Below are 12160 nucleotides of genomic sequence, written 5' to 3'. Positions count from 1 at the left end.
GAGAGAGTGTTATAACTGAGAGTCTTATTCTGAGAGTGGGGTATGAGAGAGGGAGTGTTATAACTGAGAGTCTTATTCTGAGAGTGGGGTGTGTGAGAGAGAGTGTTATAACTGAGAGCCTTATAGTGAGAGTGGGGTGAGAGAGAGGTTTTTCCTGAGAGTCTTATACTGAGAGTAGGGTGTGAGAGAGAGAGTGTTATAACTGAGAGCCTTATTCTGAGAGTGAGATGTGTGAGAGAGAGAGTGTTATAACTGAGAGCCTTATTCTGAGAGAGGGGTATGAGGGAAAGAGTGTTATAACTGAGGGCCTTATACTGAGAGTGGGGTGTGAGAGAGGGAGTGTTATAACTGAGGGCCTTATACTGAGAGTGGGGTGTGAAAGAGGGAGTGTTATAACTGAGAGTCTTATTCTGAGAGTGGGGTATGAGAGAGGGAGTGTTATAACTGAGAGTCTTATTCTGAGAGTGGGGTGTGAGAGAGAGAGTGTTATAACTGAGAGCCTTATACTGAGAGTGGGGAGTGAGAGGGAGTGTTATAACTGAGGGCCTTATACTGAGAGTGGGGTGTGTGTGTGAGAGAGTGTTATAACTGAGAGTCTTATTCTGAGAGTGGGGTATGAGAGAGGGAGTGTTATAACTGAGAGTCTTATTCTGAGAGTGGGGTGTGAGAGAGAGAGTGTTATAACTGAGAGTCCTATACTGAGAGTGAGGTGTGAGAGAGAGGGAGTGTTATAACTGAGAGTCTTATTCTGAGAGTGGGGTATGAGAGAGGGAGTGTTATAACTGAGAGCCTTATACTGAGAGTGGGGTGTGAGAGAGAGAGTGTTATAACTGAGAGTCTTATTCTGAGAGTGGGGTATGAGAGAGGGAGTGTTATAACTGAGAGTCCTATACTGAGAGTGAGGTGTGAGAGAGAGGGAGTGTTATAACTGAGAGTCTTATTCTGAGAGTGGGGTATGAGAGAGGGAGTGTTATAACTGAGAGTCTTATACTGAGAGTGGGGTGTGAGAGAGAGTGTTATAACTGAGAGTCTTATTCTGAGAGTGGGGTATGAGGGAAAGAGTGTTATAACTGAGGGCCTTATACTGAGAGTGGGGTGTGAGAGAGGGAGTGTTATAACTGAGGGCCTTATACTGAGAGTGGGGTGTGAGAGAGGGAGTGTTATAACTGAGAGTCTTATTCTGAGAGTGGGGTATGAGGGAGTGTTTACCTGAGAGTCTTATTCTGAGAGTGGGGTGTGAGAGAGAGAGTGTTATAACTGAGAGCCTTATACTGAGAGTGGGGTGTGAGAGAGAGAGTGTTATAACTGAGAGCCTTATTCTGAGAGTGGGGTATGAGGGAAAGAGTGTTATAACTGAGGGCCTTATACTGAGAGTGGGGTGTGAGAGAGGGAGTGTTATAACTGAGGGCCTTATACTGAGAGTGGGGTGTGAGAGAGGGAGTGTTATAACTGAGAGTCTTATTCTGAGAGTGGGGTATGAGGGAGTGTTTACCTGAGAGTCTTATTCTGAGAGTGTGGTGTGAGGGAGAGAGTGTTATAACTGAGGGCCTTATACTGAGAGTGGGGTGTGAGAAAGGGAGTGTTATAACTGAGGGCCTAATACTGAGAGTGGGGTGTGAGAGAGAGAGTGTTATAACTGAGGGCCTTATACTGAGAGTGGGGTGTGAGAAAGGGAGTGTTATAACTGAGGGCCTTATACTGAGAGTAGGGTGTGAGAGAGAGAGTGTTATAACTGAGAGTCTTATACTGAGAGTGGGGTGTGAGAGAGAGTGTTATAACTGAGAGTCTTATTCTGAGAGTGGGGTATGAGAGAGGGAGTGTTATAACTGAGAGCCTTATACTGAGAGTGGGGTGTGAGAGAGAGTGTTATAACTGAGAGTCTTATTCTGAGAGTGTGGTGTGAGGGAGAGAGTGTTATAACTGAGGGCCTTATACTGAGAGTGGGGTGTGAGAAAGGGAGTGTTATAACTGAGGGCCTTATACTGAGAGTGGGGTGTGAGAGAGAGAGTGTTATAACTGAGAGTCTTATTCTGAGAGTGGGGTGTGAGAGAGAGAGTGTTATAACTGAGAGCCTTATTCTGAGAGTGGGGTATGAGAGAGGGAGTGTTATAACTGAGAGTCTTATTCTGAGAGTGGGGTATGAGAGAGGGAGTGTTATAACTGAGAGCCTTATACTGAGAGTGGGGTGTGAGAGAGAGAGTGTTATAACTGAGAGCCTTATTCTGAGAGTGGGGTATGAGAGAGGGAGTGTTATAACTGAGAGCCTTATACTGAGAGTGGGGTGTGAGAGAGAGAGTGTTATAACTGAGAGCCTTATTCTGAGAGTGGGGTATGAGAGAGGGAGTGTTATAACTGAGAGCCTTATACTGAGAGTGGGGTGTGAGAGAGAGAGTGTTATAACTGAGAGCCTTATTCTGAGAGTGGGGTGTGAGAGAGAGAGTGTTATAACTGAGAGTCTTATACTGAGAGTGGGGTGTGAGAGAGAGAGAGTGTTATAACTGAGAGCCTTATACTGAGAGTGGGGTGTGAGAGAGAGAGTGTTATAACTGAGAGTCTTATACTGAGAGTGGGGTGTGAGAGAGAGAGTGTTATAACTGAGAGTCTTATACTGAGAGTGGGGTGTGAGAGAGAGAGTGTTATAACTGAGAGCCTTATACTGAGAGTGGGGTGTGTGTGTGAGAGAGTGTTATAACTGAGAGTCCTATTCTGAGAGTGGGGTGTGAGAGAGAGAGTGTTATAACTGAGAGTCTTATACTGAGAGTGGGGTGTGAGAGAGAGAGTGTTATAACTGAGAGCCTTATACTGAGAGTGGGGTGTGAGAGAGGGAGTGTTAGAACTGAGAGTCTTATACTGAGAGTGGGGTGTGAGAGAGTCTGTTATATCTGAGAGGCCTTATACTGAGAGTGGGGTGTGAACATAAGAACATAAGAAATAGAAGCAGGAGTAGGCCAATCGGCCCCTCGAGCCTGCTCCGCCATTCAATCAGATCATGGCTGATCTGATCCTAACCTCAAATCTAAATTCATGTCCAATTTCCAGCCCGCTCCCCGTAACCCCTAATTCCCTTTACTTCTAGGAAACTGTCTATTTCTGTTTTTAATTTATTTAATGATGTAGCTTCCACAGCTTCCTGGGGCAGCAAATTCCACAGACCTACTACCCTCTGAGTGAAGAAGTTTCTCCTCATCTCAGTTTTGAAAGCGCAGCCCCTTATTCTAAGATTATGCCCCCTAGTTCTAGTTTCACCCATCTTTGGGAACATCCTTACCGCATCCACCCGATTAAGCCCCTTCACAATCTTCTATGTTTCAATAAAAGAGGGAGTGTTTTCACTGAGAGCTTTATACTGAGAGTGGGGTGTGAGGGAGTGCTTATATCTGAGAGGCCTTAAACTGAGAGTGAGGTGTGAGGGAGAGAGAGTGTTATAACTGAGAGCCTTATTCTGAGAGTGGGGTATGAGGGAGAGTGTTATAACTGAGAGCCTTATTCTGAGAGTGAGATGTGTGAGAGAGAGAGTGTTATAACTGAGGGCCTTATTCTGAGAGTGGGGTATGAGGGAAAGAGTGTTATAACTGAGGGCCTTATACTGAGAGTGGGGTGTGAGAGAGGGAGTGTTATAACTGAGGGCCTTATACTGAGAGTGGGGTGTGTGTGAGAGAGAGTGTTATAACTGAGAGCCTTATACTGAGAGTGGGGTGTGTGTGAGAGAGAGTGTTATAACTGAGGGCCTTATACTGAGAGTGGGGTGTGTGTGAGAGAGAGTGTTATAACTGAGGGCCTTATACTGAGAGTGGGGTGTGAGAGAGAGAGTGTTATAACTGAGAGTCTTATTCTGAGAGTGGGGTATGAGAGAGGGAGTGTTATAACTGAGAGTCTTATTCTGAGAGTGGGGTGTGTGAGAGAGAGTGTTATAACTGAGAGCCTTATAGTGAGAGTGGGGTGAGAGAGAGGTTTTTCCTGAGAGTCTTATACTGAGAGTAGGGTGTGAGAGAGAGAGTGTTATAACTGAGAGCCTTATTCTGAGAGTGAGATGTGTGAGAGAGAGAGTGTTATAACTGAGAGCCTTATTCTGAGAGAGGGGTATGAGGGAAAGAGTGTTATAACTGAGGGCCTTATACTGAGAGTGGGGTGTGAGAGAGGGAGTGTTATAACTGAGGGCCTTATACTGAGAGTGGGGTGTGAAAGAGGGAGTGTTATAACTGAGAGTCTTATTCTGAGAGTGGGGTATGAGAGAGGGAGTGTTATAACTGAGAGTCTTATTCTGAGAGTGGGGTGTGAGAGAGAGAGTGTTATAACTGAGAGCCTTATACTGAGAGTGGGGAGTGAGAGGGAGTGTTATAACTGAGGGCCTTATACTGAGAGTGGGGTGTGTGTGTGAGAGAGTGTTATAACTGAGAGTCTTATTCTGAGAGTGGGGTATGAGAGAGGGAGTGTTATAACTGAGAGTCTTATTCTGAGAGTGGGGTGTGAGAGAGAGAGTGTTATAACTGAGAGTCCTATACTGAGAGTGAGGTGTGAGAGAGAGGGAGTGTTATAACTGAGAGTCTTATTCTGAGAGTGGGGTATGAGAGAGGGAGTGTTATAACTGAGAGCCTTATACTGAGAGTGGGGTGTGAGAGAGAGAGTGTTATAACTGAGAGTCTTATTCTGAGAGTGGGGTATGAGAGAGGGAGTGTTATAACTGAGAGTCCTATACTGAGAGTGAGGTGTGAGAGAGAGGGAGTGTTATAACTGAGAGTCTTATTCTGAGAGTGGGGTATGAGAGAGGGAGTGTTATAACTGAGAGTCTTATACTGAGAGTGGGGTGTGAGAGAGAGTGTTATAACTGAGAGTCTTATTCTGAGAGTGGGGTATGAGGGAAAGAGTGTTATAACTGAGGGCCTTATACTGAGAGTGGGGTGTGAGAGAGGGAGTGTTATAACTGAGGGCCTTATACTGAGAGTGGGGTGTGAGAGAGGGAGTGTTATAACTGAGAGTCTTATTCTGAGAGTGGGGTATGAGGGAGTGTTTACCTGAGAGTCTTATTCTGAGAGTGGGGTGTGAGAGAGAGAGTGTTATAACTGAGAGCCTTATACTGAGAGTGGGGTGTGAGAGAGAGAGTGTTATAACTGAGAGCCTTATTCTGAGAGTGGGGTATGAGGGAAAGAGTGTTATAACTGAGGGCCTTATACTGAGAGTGGGGTGTGAGAGAGGGAGTGTTATAACTGAGGGCCTTATACTGAGAGTGGGGTGTGAGAGAGGGAGTGTTATAACTGAGAGTCTTATTCTGAGAGTGGGGTATGAGGGAGTGTTTACCTGAGAGTCTTATTCTGAGAGTGTGGTGTGAGGGAGAGAGTGTTATAACTGAGGGCCTTATACTGAGAGTGGGGTGTGAGAAAGGGAGTGTTATAACTGAGGGCCTAATACTGAGAGTGGGGTGTGAGAGAGAGAGTGTTATAACTGAGGGCCTTATACTGAGAGTGGGGTGTGAGAAAGGGAGTGTTATAACTGAGGGCCTTATACTGAGAGTAGGGTGTGAGAGAGAGAGTGTTATAACTGAGAGTCTTATACTGAGAGTGGGGTGTGAGAGAGAGTGTTATAACTGAGAGTCTTATTCTGAGAGTGGGGTATGAGAGAGGGAGTGTTATAACTGAGAGCCTTATACTGAGAGTGGGGTGTGAGAGAGAGTGTTATAACTGAGAGTCTTATTCTGAGAGTGTGGTGTGAGGGAGAGAGTGTTATAACTGAGGGCCTTATACTGAGAGTGGGGTGTGAGAAAGGGAGTGTTATAACTGAGGGCCTTATACTGAGAGTGGGGTGTGAGAGAGAGAGTGTTATAACTGAGAGTCTTATTCTGAGAGTGGGGTGTGAGAGAGAGAGTGTTATAACTGAGAGCCTTATTCTGAGAGTGGGGTATGAGAGAGGGAGTGTTATAACTGAGAGTCTTATTCTGAGAGTGGGGTATGAGAGAGGGAGTGTTATAACTGAGAGCCTTATACTGAGAGTGGGGTGTGAGAGAGAGAGTGTTATAACTGAGAGCCTTATTCTGAGAGTGGGGTATGAGAGAGGGAGTGTTATAACTGAGAGCCTTATACTGAGAGTGGGGTGTGAGAGAGAGAGTGTTATAACTGAGAGCCTTATTCTGAGAGTGGGGTATGAGAGAGGGAGTGTTATAACTGAGAGCCTTATACTGAGAGTGGGGTGTGAGAGAGAGAGTGTTATAACTGAGAGCCTTATTCTGAGAGTGGGGTGTGAGAGAGAGAGTGTTATAACTGAGAGTCTTATACTGAGAGTGGGGTGTGAGAGAGAGAGAGTGTTATAACTGAGAGCCTTATACTGAGAGTGGGGTGTGAGAGAGAGAGTGTTATAACTGAGAGTCTTATACTGAGAGTGGGGTGTGAGAGAGAGAGTGTTATAACTGAGAGTCTTATACTGAGAGTGGGGTGTGAGAGAGAGAGTGTTATAACTGAGAGCCTTATACTGAGAGTGGGGTGTGTGTGTGAGAGAGTGTTATAACTGAGAGTCCTATTCTGAGAGTGGGGTGTGAGAGAGAGAGTGTTATAACTGAGAGTCTTATACTGAGAGTGGGGTGTGAGAGAGAGAGTGTTATAACTGAGAGCCTTATACTGAGAGTGGGGTGTGAGAGAGGGAGTGTTAGAACTGAGAGTCTTATACTGAGAGTGGGGTGTGAGAGAGTCTGTTATATCTGAGAGGCCTTATACTGAGAGTGGGGTGTGAACATAAGAACATAAGAAATAGAAGCAGGAGTAGGCCAATCGGCCCCTCGAGCCTGCTCCGCCATTCAATCAGATCATGGCTGATCTGATCCTAACCTCAAATCTAAATTCATGTCCAATTTCCAGCCCGCTCCCCGTAACCCCTAATTCCCTTTACTTCTAGGAAACTGTCTATTTCTGTTTTTAATTTATTTAATGATGTAGCTTCCACAGCTTCCTGGGGCAGCAAATTCCACAGACCTACTACCCTCTGAGTGAAGAAGTTTCTCCTCATCTCAGTTTTGAAAGCGCAGCCCCTTATTCTAAGATTATGCCCCCTAGTTCTAGTTTCACCCATCTTTGGGAACATCCTTACCGCATCCACCCGATTAAGCCCCTTCACAATCTTCTATGTTTCAATAAAAGAGGGAGTGTTTTCACTGAGAGCTTTATACTGAGAGTGGGGTGTGAGGGAGTGCTTATATCTGAGAGGCCTTAAACTGAGAGTGAGGTGTGAGGGAGAGAGAGTGTTATAACTGAGAGCCTTATTCTGAGAGTGGGGTATGAGGGAGAGTGTTATAACTGAGAGCCTTATTCTGAGAGTGAGATGTGTGAGAGAGAGAGTGTTATAACTGAGGGCCTTATTCTGAGAGTGGGGTATGAGGGAAAGAGTGTTATAACTGAGGGCCTTATACTGAGAGTGGGGTGTGAGAGAGGGAGTGTTATAACTGAGGGCCTTATACTGAGAGTGGGGTGTGTGTGAGAGAGAGTGTTATAACTGAGAGCCTTATACTGAGAGTGGGGTGTGTGTGAGAGAGAGTGTTATAACTGAGGGCCTTATACTGAGAGTGGGGTGTGTGTGAGAGAGAGTGTTATAACTGAGGGCCTTATACTGAGAGTGGGGTGTGAGAGAGAGAGTGTTATAACTGAGAGTCTTATTCTGAGAGTGGGGTATGAGAGAGGGAGTGTTATAACTGAGAGTCTTATTCTGAGAGTGGGGTGTGTGAGAGAGAGTGTTATAACTGAGAGCCTTATAGTGAGAGTGGGGTGAGAGAGAGGTTTTTCCTGAGAGTCTTATACTGAGAGTAGGGTGTGAGAGAGAGAGTGTTATAACTGAGAGCCTTATTCTGAGAGTGAGATGTGTGAGAGAGAGAGTGTTATAACTGAGAGCCTTATTCTGAGAGAGGGGTATGAGGGAAAGAGTGTTATAACTGAGGGCCTTATACTGAGAGTGGGGTGTGAGAGAGGGAGTGTTATAACTGAGGGCCTTATACTGAGAGTGGGGTGTGAAAGAGGGAGTGTTATAACTGAGAGTCTTATTCTGAGAGTGGGGTATGAGAGAGGGAGTGTTATAACTGAGAGTCTTATTCTGAGAGTGGGGTGTGAGAGAGAGAGTGTTATAACTGAGAGCCTTATACTGAGAGTGGGGAGTGAGAGGGAGTGTTATAACTGAGGGCCTTATACTGAGAGTGGGGTGTGTGTGTGAGAGAGTGTTATAACTGAGAGTCTTATTCTGAGAGTGGGGTATGAGAGAGGGAGTGTTATAACTGAGAGTCTTATTCTGAGAGTGGGGTGTGAGAGAGAGAGTGTTATAACTGAGAGTCCTATACTGAGAGTGAGGTGTGAGAGAGAGGGAGTGTTATAACTGAGAGTCTTATTCTGAGAGTGGGGTATGAGAGAGGGAGTGTTATAACTGAGAGCCTTATACTGAGAGTGGGGTGTGAGAGAGAGAGTGTTATAACTGAGAGTCTTATTCTGAGAGTGGGGTATGAGAGAGGGAGTGTTATAACTGAGAGTCCTATACTGAGAGTGAGGTGTGAGAGAGAGGGAGTGTTATAACTGAGAGTCTTATTCTGAGAGTGGGGTATGAGAGAGGGAGTGTTATAACTGAGAGTCTTATACTGAGAGTGGGGTGTGAGAGAGAGTGTTATAACTGAGAGTCTTATTCTGAGAGTGGGGTATGAGGGAAAGAGTGTTATAACTGAGGGCCTTATACTGAGAGTGGGGTGTGAGAGAGGGAGTGTTATAACTGAGGGCCTTATACTGAGAGTGGGGTGTGAGAGAGGGAGTGTTATAACTGAGAGTCTTATTCTGAGAGTGGGGTATGAGGGAGTGTTTACCTGAGAGTCTTATTCTGAGAGTGGGGTGTGAGAGAGAGAGTGTTATAACTGAGAGCCTTATACTGAGAGTGGGGTGTGAGAGAGAGAGTGTTATAACTGAGAGCCTTATTCTGAGAGTGGGGTATGAGGGAAAGAGTGTTATAACTGAGGGCCTTATACTGAGAGTGGGGTGTGAGAGAGGGAGTGTTATAACTGAGGGCCTTATACTGAGAGTGGGGTGTGAGAGAGGGAGTGTTATAACTGAGAGTCTTATTCTGAGAGTGGGGTATGAGGGAGTGTTTACCTGAGAGTCTTATTCTGAGAGTGTGGTGTGAGGGAGAGAGTGTTATAACTGAGGGCCTTATACTGAGAGTGGGGTGTGAGAAAGGGAGTGTTATAACTGAGGGCCTAATACTGAGAGTGGGGTGTGAGAGAGAGAGTGTTATAACTGAGGGCCTTATACTGAGAGTGGGGTGTGAGAAAGGGAGTGTTATAACTGAGGGCCTTATACTGAGAGTAGGGTGTGAGAGAGAGAGTGTTATAACTGAGAGCCTTATACTGAGAGTGGGGTGTGAGAGAGAGTGTTATAACTGAGAGTCTTATACTGAGAGTGGGGTATGAGAGAGGGAGTGTTATAACTGAGAGCCTTATACTGAGAGTGGGGTGTGAGAGAGAGAGTGTTATAACTGAGAGTCTTATACTGAGAGTGGGGTGTGAGAGAGAGTGTTATAACTGAGAGTCTTATTCTGAGAGTGTGGTGTGAGGGAGAGAGTGTTATAACTGAGGGCCTTATACTGAGAGTGGGGTGTGAGAAAGGGAGTGTTATAACTGAGGGCCTTATACTGAGAGTGGGGTGTGAGAGAGAGAGTGTTATAACTGAGAGTCTTATTCTGAGAGTGGGGTGTGAGAGAGAGAGTGTTATAACTGAGAGCCTTATTCTGAGAGTGGGGTATGAGAGAGGGAGTGTTATAACTGAGAGCCTTATACTGAGAGTGGGGTGTGAGAGAGAGAGTGTTATAACTGAGAGCCTTATTCTGAGAGTGGGGTATGAGAGAGGGAGTGTTATAACTGAGAGCCTTATACTGAGAGTGGGGTGTGAGAGAGAGAGTGTTATAACTGAGAGCCTTATACTGAGAGTGGGGTGTGAGAGAGAGAGTGTTATAACTGAGAGCCTTATTCTGAGAGTGGGGTGTGAGAGAGAGAGTGTTATAACTGAGAGTCTTATACTGAGAGTGGGGTGTGAGAGAGAGAGAGTGTTATAACTGAGAGCCTTATACTGAGAGTGGGGTGTGAGAGAGAGAGTGTTATAACTGAGAGTCTTATACTGAGAGTGGGGTGTGAGAGAGAGAGTGTTATAACTGAGAGTCTTATACTGAGAGTGGGGTGTGAGAGAGAGAGTGTTATAACTGAGAGTCTTATACTGAGAGTGGGGTGTGAGAGAGAGAGTGTTATAACTGAGAGCCTTATACTGAGAGTGGGGTATGAGAGAGAGAGTGTTATAACTGAGAGTCTTATACTGAGAGTGGGGTGTGAGAGAGAGAGTGTTATAACTGAGAGCCTTATACTGAGAGTGGGGTGTGAGAGAGAGAGTGTTATAACTGAGAGCTTTATTACAAGGCTGCGTTGTGCATCTGTACCATGTTCCAGTAGGGGATTACAGTCAGGAACGACTGTCCCAGCTGACTTCAGTGCAGACTGTGGATGGAACCTGGGACTTCCTGGTCTGCATGGCTTCACGCTGAATGGGATGGCATATTTACTCTAAGCTTTTCGGTTAGCAGAAGGTTTCAGAGGCATCAACATTACTTAACACACAAAATATCCTTCAATTATTGGATCATTGGACCCTAAATCCAACACCTAACTCAGTAGTTGAAAGAAAGAAAGACTTGTATTTATATAAGCGTCAAATCACAGCTAATAAATGCATCCCGAAATGCTTCACGTACAGTGAATTACTTTGAAGTGGGGGGTCTGTTATCATGTCGGCAATTAGAGCAGCCATTTTGTGCAGTCACATCCCACAGGCAGTAGTGAGATGGATAAGCAGTTAATCTGTTGGTCAGGAGTGGAATGTTGGACCAGGACACTGGGAGAACTCCCTGTCCTTTGAACAGTTACCTGAACAGGCAGAGAAAGGACTCGGTTTTAAAGTCTCACGTGAAGGACGGCACTCTGACACTGCGGCACTCTCCCGAGCATTGCTCTAGGATGTCGGCTTAGATTGATAAGGCAGTTTTAGCCCCGAGACCTCTCACCCGTGGTGGGACTCCCGGCACACCATGAGCAGGGCTCGGGAAATCATGCGGGGGACTTGCCCACTATTTCCTGTCCCTTGAAAACAGTCAAGGACTTGGAAAAGGCACCTTTATACATTCAATCTCTGGAGCAGGGCTATTGTCTCCAAGAAAGAAAGACTCGCATTTATAAAGTGCCTTTCACAACCTCAGCACGTCATAAAGCGCTTTACAGCCAATGAAGCACTTTAGAAATGTAGCCACTGGTGTAATGTAGGAAACACAGCAGCTAATTTGCGCACAGCAAGATCCCACAAACAGCAACGTGATAATGACCCGATCATCCGTTTTTTAGTGATGTTGGTTGAGGGATAAATATTGTCCCCAGGACACCAGGGAAAACGCCCCTGCTCTTCTTCCAATAGTGGCCATGGGATCTTTTACTTACACCTGAAAGGGGCAGACAGGGCCTCGGTTTAACGTCTCATCCGAAAGGTGGCACCTCTGACAGTGCAGCGCTCCCTCAGCCCAAAAGCAGCCAGGGATGCCACTCCTGACCACTCCTGCTGGATGCATTGGATGTCGGGTGAGGACAGGCATCTTATCCCTCTGCACCCACTCCTATACTTATCAACTAGTGTCGGCCGTGGCTCAGTGGGTAGCACTCTTGCCTCTAAGTCAGATGGTCGTGGGTTTAAGCCCCATTCCAGAGACTTGAGCACATAATCCAGGCTGACCATCCCAGTGCAGTGCCGAGGGATGAGACGATAAACTGAGGCCCCGTCTGCCCTCCCTCGATGTAAACGATCCCACGGCCTCGATTGGAAGAAGAGCAGGGGAGTTCTCCCCGGTGTCCTGGGGCCAATATTTATCCCTCAACCAACGTCACTGGTCGTTATCACATTGCTGTTTGTGGGATCTTGCTCTGCGCAAATTGGCTGCCGTGTTTCCCACATTTCCACAGTGACTACACTTCAAAAAAAGTATTTAATTGTCTGTGCAGCCCTTTGGGACGTCCTGAGATCGTGAAAGGCACTATATAAATGCAAGTTCTTTCCTAACTCCTGTTTTAATTGGGACTTCTCAATAGCAACTTGCATCTTTAGGGCAGAAAACTCCTGAAAGCTCT

At 45.9% G+C, this 12160-nt stretch overlaps 1 protein-coding gene across 2 annotated transcripts in view; it reads right to left on the bottom strand.

Annotated features, from left to right (window-relative positions):
• The window catches only part of LOC137306389 (forkhead box protein A2-like), a 59823-nt gene that overhangs the window by 15126 nt on the left and 32537 nt on the right, over positions 1–12160 (bottom strand). The window lies entirely within an intron of this gene.

Source organism: Heptranchias perlo, chromosome 43 (assembly GCF_035084215.1).
Source record: "Heptranchias perlo isolate sHepPer1 chromosome 43, sHepPer1.hap1, whole genome shotgun sequence".
Lineage (NCBI taxonomy): Eukaryota > Metazoa > Chordata > Chondrichthyes > Hexanchiformes > Hexanchidae > Heptranchias > Heptranchias perlo.
This window is presented reverse-complemented; position numbering and strand designations above follow the sequence as displayed.